Source organism: Emydura macquarii, unplaced genomic scaffold, assembly GCF_026122565.2.
Source record: "Emydura macquarii macquarii isolate MOO-44397 ecotype Brisbane River unplaced genomic scaffold, CSIRO-AGI_Emac_v2 contig_561, whole genome shotgun sequence".
Taxonomy (NCBI): Eukaryota; Metazoa; Chordata; order Testudines; family Chelidae; genus Emydura; species Emydura macquarii.
The window spans coordinates 13,127,252-13,143,346 of NW_027130698.1; the positions used below are offsets into that span (position 1 = coordinate 13,127,252).

The 16,095-nt window shown below is 41.5% G+C and overlaps 1 pseudogene; it reads left to right on the plus strand.

The window, feature by feature from the left end:
• Nucleotides 1-2,342: 2,342 nt before the first annotated feature.
• LOC137147684 (DNA topoisomerase 1-like) overlaps nt 2,343-16,095 on the plus strand; it is a 50,373-nt pseudogene continuing 36,620 nt past the window's right edge.

A 16,095-nucleotide genomic window follows, 5' to 3' on the forward strand; every position in this document is an offset into this window, starting at 1 on the left:
GCCTGTTTGAGACTCCACCACAGTCCAGTCAGTTTTGGCAGTTGAGCACAGGGGAGTCCAATGCAGGGGAAGGAACCTCAGGCAAGTGTAGAAATGTATTTCCCCTTACAATGATGCACTCAGCTGTCGACTTGTAATTAATTTACTTGTACTAGAAGAGGTAGTGGGTGCAATAAAGTTAATATATGCTTTTCATTCCCCTGTACAGCTAGGCGGGGGGGACATGTGGAGCAGTTTCTGTATGCAGGGATCCTTTTGAGAGATTTGGATGAAACTTCCATGGAGGTGCTCTGCAATCCTCTCCTGAAGGTTTCTAGGGAGGGCCGCTTGATTTATTCCTCTGCGATAGGAAGCTCTCCTGTGCCAGTTGGCCACAACTCAGCAGGCCCCATTACAGGAAGCAAGCTCATGGCATACCGGCCCGGGCAGCTGTGGGACACCACTATGCCTTTGTTGCCATGAGGAGCAAGATATCCGCTAAAATCACCAACACTCGTGGAAACACAGTGCAACTGAGCGATTCCCTCTTCATTTCCCTCACCCTTGGAGGGCCACGCGCACCAGGGCTGGTGCACAAACACTCTGGAGAACTGTCCATAAGCATGTCATGTTTAAGACTTCAGGGGAACAGGGGAAGGGAGCTCTGAATCTTAACTTTCACTTTCCATTGTGACTTGGACAATGGTACCTGTGTGTTTGATCTGTAGCTGCTGCTGTTGTGGCCTTGAGGGGTTCCTTCTCCCCACCCACAGAAGGGCCAAAGCCAGATAAGAAGGAGAAAGACGAGGACTTGGGCCGACATGTTCAGAAAGAGCCTTCAGGCCAGTGCTGCTTCAGACCCTGAGCAGAGGGTCTGGAGGGTGAATATCGCAGACTGTAGGGAAAAGGAAAGAGTGGACAAGAGAGTCCTAGCAGGAAAAGGAGAAGGACCTAATGCACCAGGATATAATGGGACTTCCCTGGCAGCAACCACAGATTCTGCAGACTCTTGCGGACCTCCAGGTTCAACAATCCTGAGCTGGACTCCCTTTGCAGTTGGGGGAGAACTCCCTTTATAGCCCCCAAACATTCCACATGGTATAAGGGGCCACATCCTTCCCCTGCCACTCCACCCTGGGTGAAATTAAGGACAACCACAGCTTCACATACATTGACCTGGGAGAGCCACAGCTGCAGTATGTGTAGCTAAAATGGACATGAATGTTCTTTCCCCTTTTTAAACTCTGTTCCATAAACTTTAGTTCTTAATGTATTTGCTTTTAACTTGCACAGAACTTTTTTTTTTTTTTTTTTGCGGTATTTTCATTACTCAATAAAATTCTATTTGGAAAATAATTCATCTTTATTAGTCTGCAACATATGCTGCAGAGTGCCTAGCGGTACTGAAAGCACCCATTTGTTATTGTACAGTGTGACACAACTCATGGGATCAGTGACAAACACAGTGTAATAATCATAAATGTACAGCACGCACCACAAAATTAATAGGTGCATTGACAGTATTATATGCATAGATGTACACCAAGCACTGCACAATTCCTAACAGGCCCCAAAATAGCCAGAATAGGTAGGGCACATTATACCACAGTGCATTATTGTGACTCACTTTTTAAAATGCTCTTTCAATGCCTCCCTGTGCCTTGTGTCTCACTGTTCAAACACTTCAGACAGCCACTCCACTTCCACCCTTCATCCTGGAGGCAGCTTTCTCCCCTTTGCTTCTCAGATATTGTTCAGGACAGAGCAGGCCGCTATAACCATAGAGGGGTTTTTTTTTTTCATTGACATCTAATCTTGTGATTAAGCAATACTAGTCCCCCTTGGATCTATCAAAAGCCCATTCAGTTGTCATTCTGCACCTGCTGAGTTGGTAGTTGAATCTTTCCTTGGGGCTGTGGAGGTGGCCAGTGTACAGCTTCTGAACCAGGGGAATAGAGAATAGGTTCGGTCCCCCAGGCTCACTATCGGCATTTCAACATCACCAATGGTAATCTTCCTGCTGGGGGGGAAAGGTCCCTGCTTGTAGCTTCCTGAACAGTCCTGTGGTTATACGTGCATGGTTCATGGGAAATTTAATCATTTCAAAATTTTGTGTTTGGTCCAATTTAGACTGAAACCAATTTTGTTTGAAATTTACTGTCAACTGGAGAGTCCAAAAACATTTATTCTAGAACTATTTTTTATTTATTTGGCGCCTGCAGTCCAGTCAAGCCAAGCCACAGCCTTCTTATCAAGGGTGATCTAGGCATGAAGACCTCCAGGGTGTTGAGTTATTTTGCAGTCCTCAACAATGTGGTCCTAGTTTGTGACTTCCCACGCTGACATAGTGGATTGTCTCTAAAATGCTACCAAAATTTCGCTGCAGCACAAATTCCATGTCCATTGTTCCATGGGGACAATGGATCAGCGTTCATGACGCGTCCCCTGAGCTGCAGCTGGTCTGCGGTCTGGAGAAACGGATGAGCCAACAAGCAGATCGAATTCAAGGAATACCACGAATCTCTGTCAACTGGTCAAACAGGTACCGGATAATGATTTTCTAGTCATAGGTCCGGCACTTAAGGTCCTCCAGCTGAATGTTGAAGGGTTGTCTGCCACCAAGCGGAAACTTACTGGTGTTCTGGAAACACTGAAACATGGTGTTTCTGAAACAAGATGTGCTCCCTGATCCAATTGCTTAGTGAAATGGACATGATTCATGCTGCTATTTGGTCATGAGCTGCAGGGAAACTGATATGAGTCATGCCAGCAGCTGTCAAGATTCCCATGGGCAGTCAGCCTTCCCAGGCTGCCTGACTCCCACTGAGTCTGGCTTAGAGACAGGGAGCTTAGAAGTCCTGAGCCTTGGCTTTCAGGGGTTGTCCTTACGCGATCCGGGGTTCTCAGGGCTTCCCAGGTTCTCTGCTGTGGTGCTGTGAGAGCTCAGGTGTGAGGTGGGACTTCTGGGGCTGCTACACTTCCAGATCTGGCAGCAGGGAGCCTGTAAGCTACAGTCCAGCTAGGAGCCAGGAGTTGAATTTTCAGGCTCAACAGCACGGAGTCTGGAAACCCTGAGATTCCCCAGGTGCTTATGGCAGCCTGTGTTGCCAAGGTGATGGGCTGTTGCACTCTGTTCTAGCTGGAGTTTCATAAGTGCTGAAGGCTTCATGCTTAGGGCAACCAGACATCCTGTTTTGGCTGGGACACTCCCCTTCTTGAGCTCTGTCCCAGACATCACAACTTTTTTTTTTTTTTTTTTTTTTGACAAAACTGGTCATTTGTCCCGTTGGCTCTTAGCCTGGTGGAGGGGAGAGCAGAGGAACGTTTGGGCAAGAGCAAATAGGACACATGGCCAGTTTTGCCAAAAAAGTGATGTCGGCTTAGGCCAGCAATGACCCCAGGTGGCTCGGGCCAGCACGGGGCTGGCCCGAACCGCCTGGCATCGCTGCTTACTCGGTGTACCATCACTACCTTGATGGTAGTGGAGTGGCTGTACCTAAATATTCTCCGAGGATCCCGAAACTTCCAGGAAAAACAAAATAAAAAGACCTGAATTCCTGATGGGGGGAGGGCAAAACAGAATATTTGTGGGGTTGAGGGTGGGGGGGACTTAAAGACCTTTATTTGTTGAAAAGAACCAAAGAAGACACGCATCCAGTTTCCCATCCACATTTAATGACAGCTTGACAAGGATAAAATCTGGATACAACTTGGATTCTTCACATCTTTCCACTTTGACATTTTTTCCTAATCATGATTCTGCACGAAATTTAATTTATGGCAGCTCTATTTGTCTGCACAGGTGAGGTTTAAATCAACGTACAATAGCTTCATCTGTACAAACATCCTGTATTTTCTGACAGTAATGGACACAGTAGGAAATGGAATTTTGTATAATCCTCTAGTAGAGAAATTTGTGCATTCCTGCAGAAAGGTTCTGTTTTGGCAAATTGGCATTTTCCAACAAAAAAACAGTTTTGCTGAAAAATTCCTCTAGTCCTGGATTCTGCTCTGCCTCACGTTCCTTCAGCAAAAGATCAATGGAAAACTCATTCACCACTCTTGCTCTCTTTCATGCTCATGAATCATAGAATCATAGGACTGGAAGGTCACCTAGTCCAGTCCCCTGCACTTATGGCAGGACTAAGTATTATCTAGACCATCCCTGACAGGTGTTTGTCCAACTTGCTTTTAAAAATCTCCAATGATGGAGATTCCACAACCTCCCTAAGGAATTTATTCCAGTGCTTAACTACCCTGCTGGTTAGGAAGTTTTCCTTATTTTCCAACCTAAATAGCCCTTGCTGCAATTTAAGCCCATTGCTTCTTGTCTTATCCTCAGAATTTAAGGAGAACAGTTTTTCTCCCTCCTCCTTTTATGGATTTGAAAACTGTTATCATGTCTGCTCTCAGTCTTCTTGAAACTTCATGGACACTTGTACTGATGTGAAAAGGGCACAAATGCTGCAAAGCAAATTAGTACTTAAATGCAAACAAATATTCATGGGTGTGTCTTTTGCATTAATTACACCCACAGCATGAATTGTGAACTTTACTATTGAATATGCAAGTTTAAATTTGCTTTTAGCAAATATTCAGTCATTTGAGTTAAAAATTCACATTTGATGTGGATTTACATTAGTAAAACTCAAATGTTCACGGAAAACTAACATGAAACTCCTCTGAATACTGATGAACAGAACTTCTTCCAAATGTTCCTGTATAACTGTGAGCAGTTTTTGCCACTATTTGCTCCAGCAGCAGTCATGACGAACAAATTGAATGCACACTGGATGAATGGCATGCTGATCCACGAGTGCCTGGAGAAACAGCCCAGGTGCTCAGATATTTGCTCAAACCTACATCTGTTGTGTTCAGAGGATCCCTAATGCTGGTTTGTTCTGGAAGAAAAAAGTCGGTTTTAAATTCATATTTTCATTTGCTGGGAGCAATCTGTTCATACTGACTTCAGTTCATGGTGGTTTTAACGCCACGAGTTATCCCTTTAATCTTGTTCCAAACACTCAAAAACACCTCGTTGTTCTTCATTCAATGGAGTCTTAGACAGAAATGCCCTAAATAGAATTTAGAGCTTGGAGTAAGTGACAGAGGATCTGCAAAGGATGCTGTATTGGGAAGGAAAGGGAATTATGCTATGGGTGTACGTAGGGGAACCACAGATTGTACAATGTAACCATCCTAGAGCAGACTGCAGCAAGCTTGCAGCAGGCTGACTTTATTGATAAATCTTGACAATGAATTTAGCCCCTTTTGTTTGCAAATCTTTCCTATACTTTTCTACATCTATACAGATAGATCTGTAAATATTTGTTCAATAGTTTTTTGTAAATAAATTCCAGACTCTGCATTGTGGGCAAACTGTTTTGCCTTGGGCGTGTCTAATTTATTCTGTGATTTGTCACCTAAGTTACAAGGTATTGCTTCTGCTTTCTGACTGAAATGACTGAAACTTTACACAGAAGAAAAATGAATGCTGAAGAACGCGCTTCTAGTAGGAATTTTTAGATGAAATGTCACTTGTGCAATTTCCAGGATTCATGAATATTTCAGACAAACCAGTGCCCGTCGAAATATTTGGTAACAAATTATATGAATCTATGAACAGTAGCAGTGAGTTTACAAGGTTTAAGTCATCAAAACTATTTGCAAATGACTTTCTCTACTTGTTCTATTCACATCTCTTTCTACTGAAGCAAACGAAGATCCCCCTCTTTTCAACAAATTACTATGGTTCTGTTTTGAAAATGAATAGTTTTCCCCATGCAATGCCCAGAAGCAATCAAAGCAATGCTTTGATGTCACAAATCAATTCCTCATAAATATCAGGGTTCATTGTTGGGTTAGTATTTATTGTACTAGCCTTTTACAATTACAGTGTTTACTGGTAAACACCTTCTCTATGCATTAACTAACATCCAGCACTAGAAGGACATAGTGCTATAAAGTGCTTCTCCCTCATCAGATGTGGGTCTATTTCCAAACTCAATTAAAACCTGAACTCTTTCAGTGCCTGCACCTTTGAATAGTTTTTCCCAATTCTCATCTGCTTAATTATTACACTTTGTAAAGCATTTTGGGCTAGAGATCCTGCCACAAGCCCTTTGAGGTGAATGGAAAGACTCCAATTCACTTTGATGGGCTTTGGGTCCGACTTATAAGGATGCTATACAAAGAAAATAGTATTGTGCATATTTCAGGCCAAATCCTAAAGCCCTTATTAGGGTTCTACCAAATTGAATTCAATGCAATGAGTAAAACCTGCGTAGGAGCATCAGGCTTTGCCCATAGGTGTTTATATAATGGTAATACAGGGTACTGCATCCTACACTTATGGAATTTTGCTGTGTAATGTTAAAAAAGTGGGGGGGGGGGGCGCAGGGGTAGGGGGATGGATTATCTGGTATTAGAAGAGATGCTATGTATAAGTAGGACTGGCCAAAAACCAAGAATTCCATTTTGCGGTTGGGACATTTGTTTTCATTTCACATCGGAATTAAACAGATACTTTTCAAACAATTTTTGAGAGACAGAGACCCCCCGTTCCCAGAATAGCCAATAACACTCACTGGGATGTAGAAGACACAGGTACAGGCCCTGCTTTGTTCGGAACAGGGTGTTGAACCTAGGTCTGCTGCATCCCAGATGAGTGCTCTAACCACCGGGTTATGGAGTTTAGTGTCTCTCCCTCTTAACCTGGCCTGTTGGAGCTGGTTCACTTTGTATAAATAACTAAATATTCATGGTCAGGGAAAGTGAGACTGACTCTCTTGCCTGATAGGGAGCTTGCCTGGAATGTGGAAGACCTGTGTTCAAGTCCCTGCTCTGAATCAGGCAAAGTCTGAACCTAGGTCTCCCAGGTCTTAAGTGAATGCCCTAACCAGAGAACTATTGTCTATTTTGGGGTGGATCTCTTCTCCCCACTCCACTGTTTTGACCAGAAGTTCTAACCTGGACCTGAGAAACCTTTCCAACAAAAAGTGTACGAGGATGTGTAGAAGTCTGGGTTGGTTTCTCTCTCAATATCTACCCTGTCTTGTTAAACTGAAATACATCTGTGGGCTCCTCTGCTAAGCATAATAGGACTGCAGAGTCTCTGCACTTATTTGAAATGGCTTTTGGAAGACATGGATTCCTCCTCCTTGCAATCACACTTGACGATGGGTAGGCAGTTGGTGTGTGAGACCACTGCCTAGTATGATGCGTCTGCTGACCAGATCTGACTCGTTTCCCTGTAGAACAAGGACAGCTGACAGGGTGTTACTCACTGACCGCGGCGAATTCACCGCCGTCAGATCGATCTATCTGGATCGATTGAGCGGAAGTGAAGTCCTGCTCAATCTATCCAGAAGTCAATTAAATTAAACCACCTCTCCAAAAAGCATAGCACTGCATTGACGGGTATGCATTTCCCGTCAGCGCAGCGCAATGGAGTCTGTGCACTAAAGGGAAGTTACGAAGTCGACGGGCGTTACGCAAGCTACTCTGCGCAGATCTAGATTTACTTTTTTTTATTTTTTCCAAAGCTCTAGCAACATGGATAAATGGTGTTAATTGCCCCATCTCTAGTGGAAAATACAGATGGATTATTGCTTTCTTTTTCTAGCACTTTCACATCCAACAAAGATGGCAGAATTTGTTTCAGAGCAGATGCTATTGTGTGAGCTATAGGTCAACCACTAAAGAATGGGATTGGGTGGGGTGGTAGAGGGTCCAGGAGGTCAATATAAGGAAGACTAACTATGATTCCCTTTATAATATACCTCATCTGCATTAATTTTTGAGACTATCAGGATTCTTCAAAATTGCATTTCTTGGGGGAGTGGAGAGCTATCGGCTCATAAAAAGGGCACTGGTCGTTTGCCAAAGACAAGGAAGGTGTATTTGAAAATTAAATGGCTGCTTTCTTTCCCCACAGAACTTTTGAAGAGAGTTTTTAAGTGAAGTTTACATAGCGTAATGGAAAACTACACTGTCATTATTTGGGGAGATAAGCTTCTGCTCACTGAACTTCTCCAAGCATTACACTCTGGAAGCAACACTCAGGGAATGCTAATGGAAATCGCAAAAGCACTTTTTTAATCTCCGCCGAGGATCTCTATTCTTAAAGCTAAATCATTCATTCCCCAACGGCAGCTGCTCTTTAATAATCTCTAACCTCACTGAGATCTAGTTTTTAGGGTTGTTGTTTTTTGTGGCCCTTTGTGTATCTCATTCCTTCCTGCAGAATTCTGCATCTGTTTTGTTTTGTTTTTTTCTTTTCTGATCTGTGATATTTGTGTTTCTTCATATCTGGACTTAGTCCCACTTTTTCATATGGTTTTATATTCTTTTTGTGGGGATGATAAAGTTCTCCTAGGGTGTGTCATCTGTGTGTGTTTTTTCTTTCCTGGAGTGAGTTAGTATGCAGCAGGTTTGGATACCACATTATTTCCACAGACTGGAGGTAAAGAAGAGGTTTTCTTCTTTGATATCTCTTATGCATTGTTTCAGAGTTGTAAAGGGACTGTTCATGCTATGTTTTGATAGAGAAAAAGGTTATTCTGCCAAATCAATATCAAATCTGATAGACTTGAAGCAGACGAGTTCTTGGAAATTCAATAAGGGCAAAGTTTTGACTTCAGCAAACACTTTCTTATCCTAGAATTATAATGAGGAATGACAAATGGACATTTCTACTACCTGAATATTTCATGGTAGTTATAATTTTTATAGCTGTTTACTTACGGACAGTGATTGTGGATTTTTTGATGACTGTTAAAGAGAGCTTTAATTTCATATTCCAGCACACTCTGCAAGTGTTCCATTAACTCTTTCTGACGTCCTGGGAGAACACTTAAATGTTGCCCACTGGCTTATTTCACCTGAGGCCAGGAAGTGAAATAAATTGCTCCCATGTGAAAGAAAACCTGTGTCTGCTTGACTGTTGACTAAACTTCCGTACAGATCATTCTGGAGGCATTTTCTAATGGAAGAAGTCCCTCAGGATAAAGGTAATTCAGATGTTTTTTAGAGCTGCATCTTCACTTCAGAATTTCATGAAAACTTGGAATTGAGGTTTGGTCCCAAATACGTGAACATTTCTGCCAATTAGAGCTGAGATTGGCTTGTGGCTCTTGAAAGGATTGACCATGAGACAAAGTCCAAATTTTCCATCTTGTTTTCTTCACAGTAGGGTCTACAGCACTATCCCTGAACGGCCAGGCAGGCAGAGGGCCATCTTCGATTTAGATGCCAATTTACCTCCATCCCACACATGATCAATTTCCTCACCTTTACTGTTGTAAATTATTTCCATCAGCAATGCTGAGTCATGAAACAGATAACCTATATGCTAAAAATTTAAGAAACCCACATCATTTTGTTCTTTCTGAACAATTGTGCCTATTGTTCCTAAGACTTGGTAAATTGAGAGGTATTCTTTGCCTGGTTACTACATGCCAAGTTTGAAATTGGCTTTTACCACAGGCCCTCTTTCTTTTAGCTAGAGCTGTCCCAGTTGCTAGCACTGACCTTTCATCCTCCATCCATTGCTATCCTAATCTTATTTCCTTTTGTGCATCAGCTCAGGCTGCTGTATCTTTTTCATCCTTCATTGCCTCTTTGAACAGCCATGTAGTTCTTGTGAAAAATAATAGAAATATTTGCTTTTATGATACCATATTCTGAGGATCCCTGGGAAATGGGATTTCTTTTTTTCCATTGAAATCTCCAGGGTGACCTAGGCATAGCAACATCTCATTTAATCCAGAATTTCCATGTACAGTGGTAGTCGTGGGTATGCTGGCTGAACCTAAAATAGGTACTGACACGAATAACTGCCCAAATAGCAAATTGGAACCCAAATTCATTTGAAGTTCTTTTAAAGTTTTGATATGATCTGCTCCCACTCTGCTCTTTCCTCCTCATTTTTTCTGCCTCTATTGCCTGGTTTAATCTCAAATTGAAACAGGCAGGACACAATGAGAGACTTTCCTCCTGAATTTCCTAGCCTGAACAGAGCCAGAAAAGATTCAGGGGGGAAATCGAGAGAGTCTATCCATGTGAGATTACTGGACCTTCATTTTACATGCCAAAACAGAAAATCTGAGTTATTTTGGATACAAGACAGTATCCAGTATCAGTGATGTGACTTCCTGACTGGCTTGTCTACAGGGTTTGATCCCAGGGCTTTTGGATCTAAAAGCATGACGCCTCTATCACCTGAATTAAAAGCCCAGTTCTGTTTCACTTGGATGCGGTAGCAGACTCCTAAACCTCCATATGGTCCATCTGCTAAAAGGGGACTAATATCCGTGTGCATCTTTATCTGGGTTACATATGCCTTCAAACTGTTGATGCCTATGTGCAGGGTTGGTCCAAAGCTGCATGGGACTCCAATTTCTGGGACTTCATCCCCATAAAGCAGGGATAAAAAGGACTAGCTGCTTACTCCTGGGGCCAGTCTTGAAGAGCCCTGACATGCTATGTGCCACCTGCTTTCCCTTCCTCTTGCCCCTTCCAGCTGCTGAACTCTCCACTCCGAAATATTCCATGGATTTCCTTTTGCAAAAGAAAAAAGCTCATGTCAGTGCCCGCAAAATAACCAGTTTATCCCAAAATAAACAAAAGCCAGCCCGAGACCAGGCTGACCAAATATCAGCCAGAGTCACAGCCTGACTCTAGCTGATAGCAAAGCAAAATTCTCCATCTGCCCTAGCTTAAGCGTAAGCACTGTGGCTCCTTGTTTATGCTAATGAGGGATTTTGAACTGTACTTGAGCATCACTGAGGACTTATTGCTTCAGAAAAGAGCAAAACCTTCTGAGTGAATAGCACTTGTGTATTATCTGGCTTTATATTAACAATCCTATTGTCTGATACCAAGGAGCATCAGATTGCTCTGATGTACTTATGCAGATGTTCGGAGCCTCAAATTGTAGTAATGCTAGGATTCTCATTTAACGTTACATAATATTGGAGAGTTGGTTCCAATCTGCTCTCTCATGCACATTGTGTATGTGTATATTGCACTTTTTTGCAGTGTACAATTAAGAGACTCCATTATCTGTGAAGCTGAGAGGTCTTTATGAGCACTCTGGTTATGAAATCTTTCCTCCTCCTCCTCTTCCCCCCCCCCCCCCCATCCAAATAGCATGGCCCATATCAGTTGTTAAATGTATACGGTGCATTGAGTGACATGCAAATTGACAAATCTTAAATTACTAATTGGCCCTTTGTTTCCTGAAACAGCTGAACAGTCCAAAGCAGGCACATGTAGGAATGTTGGTTAAAATTTTCAGAAGTGATGTAGGCCCCTATTTCCTGTTGAAAGTCGAGGGAACTGAGGTTCTGACGTCACTTTTGAAAATGATAATTAGGTTTCCAACTCACTCAGGCACTTTGTCTTCAAGATTTTTACATTTTTGAATTTTTGCTGAACACAGACACGCAAATCCCAAAGCTGTTGATAGACTGGCTCTCGCCCTTTCACTTCAATATGTAGTACCAGTTTAACATCTGATGTGTTTTTTTCTGGGAGACTATGTTCTGTCTCTATAGGATGAAATCTATCTAGGGGTATGTCTATACTGACGGCGGCAAAGTTGCCTCCACCCAATCGATCTTTCTGGATCAATTGCGCAGTCAGACCTGCTCAATCGATTCAGAAGTCGACGCTTGTAAACCATCCCTTCAGGTGGCGCAGTGCAGTGAAGATGGTGCGCAGAAGGAAAGCCCCGCAGTCGACAGGAGTTACGTGAGCTACTCTGCATAGTTTGCGTAACTCCCATCAACTGCTGCCGAATCTCCAGGTAAGTGTAGACCAGGGCTTCTGGCGACATGGCCAGCAGTGCAGGATCAATTTTTGCGGGTTCGACTGAGCAGCAGTGAAGACTTGCTCAGTCGAACCCAGAAGTTGACTCTGTAAATCCACCCCAGCAAGAAGCATAGCTCTGCGTCGACGGGAGGGCATTTCCTGTCAGCGCAGCACAGTGGAGATGCCATGGCAAGTAGATGTTAGGAAGTCGATGGGAGATATACAAGCTATGTACAGTAACTTGCGTATTTCCAATCAACTGCCGCCGAAATCCGTGGGCAGTGTAGACCAAGCCGAATATGTCTTGTCTCTTTGATTTACATTATGCTGTAAAGTTCAAAGGTTACTCATCAAACAATAGGTCCAAAGTACCCAACACTTAAATGTTCAACCACCCATTAAGTTTTAGGATAATGCTATTAAGTTTTAGACACATTCTGTACTGAAACCTGACAGAGCAATCCTTACATTCAAATATCCAAGATTATCTAGAGCTTAACACATTATTACTAAGGTTAGCATTTCCACATGTCTTCAAAAAGTCCAAAATAAAAACTGCACCCTTGTGTGTGTATATATAAAATATCAACACTTGATTTAAAAAAGAAAGTAAGCAGTAGGACAAATGCTAGTCATTTTGCCGCTACTATAATCTTCAGTGCATTGTCAATAATCAGCTGCAGCTCTCTTTCTCCAATAGGAATCTTGATTGATTACATTAGTTTCTAACTTTCTCTTTCCCTGATGTTGAGAAAGATGCTGCCTAATGGAATGAGCACAGTACTGGGAGCCAGGAAATATGCCTGTGTTCTAAGCTTGGACACAGACATCCTTTGTTATGCTGGACAACTCACTTAACCAAACTTTTTTCCCTTTTCTATAAAATGAGGTACTATTTCAATACATACTTTAGCAGAACACTGTGAGAATTCGTGTTTGTGAGGCCTTTGGAGATGAAAATCATGGCAAGTCCTTATTACTGAGTGTGTGGCATTGGGATCTTGGAGGTGAAGTTTCATAGAGTGAAGGTACATTCAAATTGCATTGATTTTGTTGTGAGAGAGGGAAGATTGGGTGGAGAAGAGTAACTCAATGGGGAAGAGATAAAAGGGTGGGCTGGAATCGAGGACTGGAGTGAAAAGTTTTGATAGGCTTATGCTTTACAAAAACATCTAGCAAAATAAAAAGCAAGTGGCTTGCTATGGTCAAAGAACAGTGCCTTTTGATTTCAAAATTCGAGTGTGGATAATGTGATCGTTAATATAACAGAGAAAGCATCAGTCCTTTCCTACATCACACTGTAAATAAACAACATTCAGCAATAGCAAAATATGATACTAGCTGTTTCTATCCTGAGGAATTGTCTTTCTGGGAATTAAAAATACATCAGGCCCCTGCTGGAGGTAATAATAAGTGAAAACTCTTTCATTCAGCTCTTAGAAATGTATTTGCCTCGTGAATGGCTCCCAGCAGATGTCTGTGGAAAGTTTACTTCCCCTATTATGAATTGCCCATGGGCAGAGAGGAAATATGCAGGTGGTATCAAATGGAAGTTTCTGTAACTCCAGGGTCCTGCGTTTGCCCCAGCCTATGACCTGCTGCCTGATGATGTGAAGGCTTATTATGGTGGTTATCACCCACTAGCAAGAATATTGCTCAGTGGGTATTAATGTCTTGTGCGATGAGCTCATGTGTGCTAATTGTTTAATATGGATTTTCATTTAGTACTTAGATAGCCACTGCAATGAGTATGGTAGTTTATATAATTTAATCTATCCAGACAGAACTGGACACTGAATCAAGAAGATATTGTACATATATAGAAATCGTGTGTGTATAGATATAGACATATATATGTATAGATATAGATGTTCGTCCGTGTGTGTGTGTGTGTGCTCACGCGCGCGCAGGGCCCAAGCATTATTTTTTCAGGCCCAGTACAAACTTGTAACACAGGCCCCCTCCCATACACATACCCATGGGGGTTGCAGCGTGGGGCGGGCCCCCCAGGGCCTCTGGGTCCCTGTAAAGTGTACCCTTTTTCCCCCCCATGTGGGGTTCCTGTGTGTGTATGGTGTTCCTGGCAGAAATAATATTTTATCCTATAGAAATACCACTAGTAAAAGAGCCATAAATTCTGATGGATGTGGGGAAACATTTAAAATATTAATTTGAGCACTCTCCCTCACTGATAAATCCTGGGATATAAATGGTTTCTTCCACATTCATATGCTCTTCTGTGAACCCACAATAGAGTAGATAAGGAACAAGGGTCTGATCCAAATCTTTTTTAAGTCAGTGGTAGTCAATGGAAGGTTTTCCATTGATTTCAGTGGGTTTTGGATCAGTCCAGTGCACAAAGGAGCCAAGTTCAATGCTGGTAGAAATATATGCGTCCTTTGACTTCGCTGGCGTTACCCCACTCTATAACTGTGGTGAGTTTGTCCCCATATGTCTGGATGCATAGGAACACATATATACATATAGTTTAATTTAAAATGCCAGACTTCCACTATAATCAAATTTTGAAGATGTACTAGAGCATTTTCATTTGGCTTTTGATATGCAAAATCTAAGTGTGTCACTTGTGGAGGGTTTTTTAGTTATACAATACAGTTTCCAATTTGCAGATTTTTTTTCTATATAAAACAATTTGTGAGTGTTCCTCAGATCAGGTTGCATAATGGCATGTCCACTGAGGTTTGCATGGCCTTAGCAATTGATTCAAAGTTAAGCAAAAAAAAAAAAAAAAAGATGTGTGTGGGAAGAGGATATTAAAATTGTATTAGGTTCAACAGTGTCAGTTCTGATATATTTTCCACTTTATCTTTCAACCTGCATTAGAAAATATAGTTGTTCATGACTAATTTTATTTTATAACTCACTTGAAAAATGCACATAGGCTCACATTTTTAGTGGTTTTTGCAAAGGTTGACCTGTGGGTGTCAATGGCATAAATTTCAGCAAGGTCAGATCTACTGTCCATAATTCATATAATTTAATGCCTCATAAAATGTGAACATTAATACACTGGAATTTGTGGAGGGGACGGGACCTTCTTCAGTTTTAGGAAGAGCAATAAAATATTACAGTATTTCTCCATACGTGAGCAATAAGCAAAATCTTTCTGGCCAATAATCTGACTTAATGTGAAGAGCATTCAATTTGCTTAATAGTGAATCAATTAATATGTATGGATAGTGCACATCGCTTGGGTTTCAAACGACATAAATAATCTGGTGCCTATTCTGATTTTTCAGTAAAATAATCTCAGCTAGGCTCATATTTCCTTATTGCTGAATTAGAGACAGAATTCCTAAAGTGCTGTGGCATTGGCAGACAGCTCTTCATTTTAAGATGTTAAATAGACACATCACATGGGAAATATTTCTCTGCCTCACAAACTTCCTCTCCATCATTTAAAATTATTTACATTTCAAAGTAAAATGAGGAGTGCCTATCAATGAAATTGGGGCCCCATGTAAGTGAAAAGGGATTTATTTTGGTTAGGTCTCTAAGATTGAACACACTATCATAACTCTGGAGTACTGGACAAAGACTGAAAATCAAATGGCAAGTGTATAAATGACATTAAAACGACATGTCAGAAAAAACTATGATAGGTTTAAAAATGGATCCATGCTTAAAAAAGATGAAAGGGTAATTGACAAAATGGCATTACTGTAATAGCTGTCATACTTTAGCTGAATAAGGAAAGCTATTGAAGTGATTCTATAGTTTCAGCAGAAAATACTCCTAACTTACCATACTGATTAAACTACATGAACTTGTAATAGCTTTTAAAGTTTCAGGCTTATGAAATAAAAATCAAATACTCCTAATATCCTATAGAACCAACTTCCAAACGCAAAGTTTAAATTTAACTTTAAAAGAAACAAAACAATTGAGTTGAAATAATTCCCTTCTTATCCATGCAGTATGTGACATGCTGTCATATCACTAGCACCAAATCCTCCTCCACCAAATATATGTACAACACAATGCACATAGGCCAAGCGCTGCTAAGTTCTGTTTGTTCAATCTTACAACGAGGAACGCAAGCAGAATTTGAACCTTCCCTTCTAGAGTTGCTGGTTCAAATCCTGCCTTATGGTTGGCACTGATCTGAAGTTGCCATTTAAGGCCTGTTTAGTCTTTGGTTTCTTAGTCTGAGGCTAGTTACCAGTGGCTAGCTGATCACACAACAGCCATTGTGACAATGAATACTAATTGGCATTTTCAGCAGAGATGCAAAGGTTTGAATTGGACAGGAAAGCTGCCCATTTCTGTTTAACTCTAAAG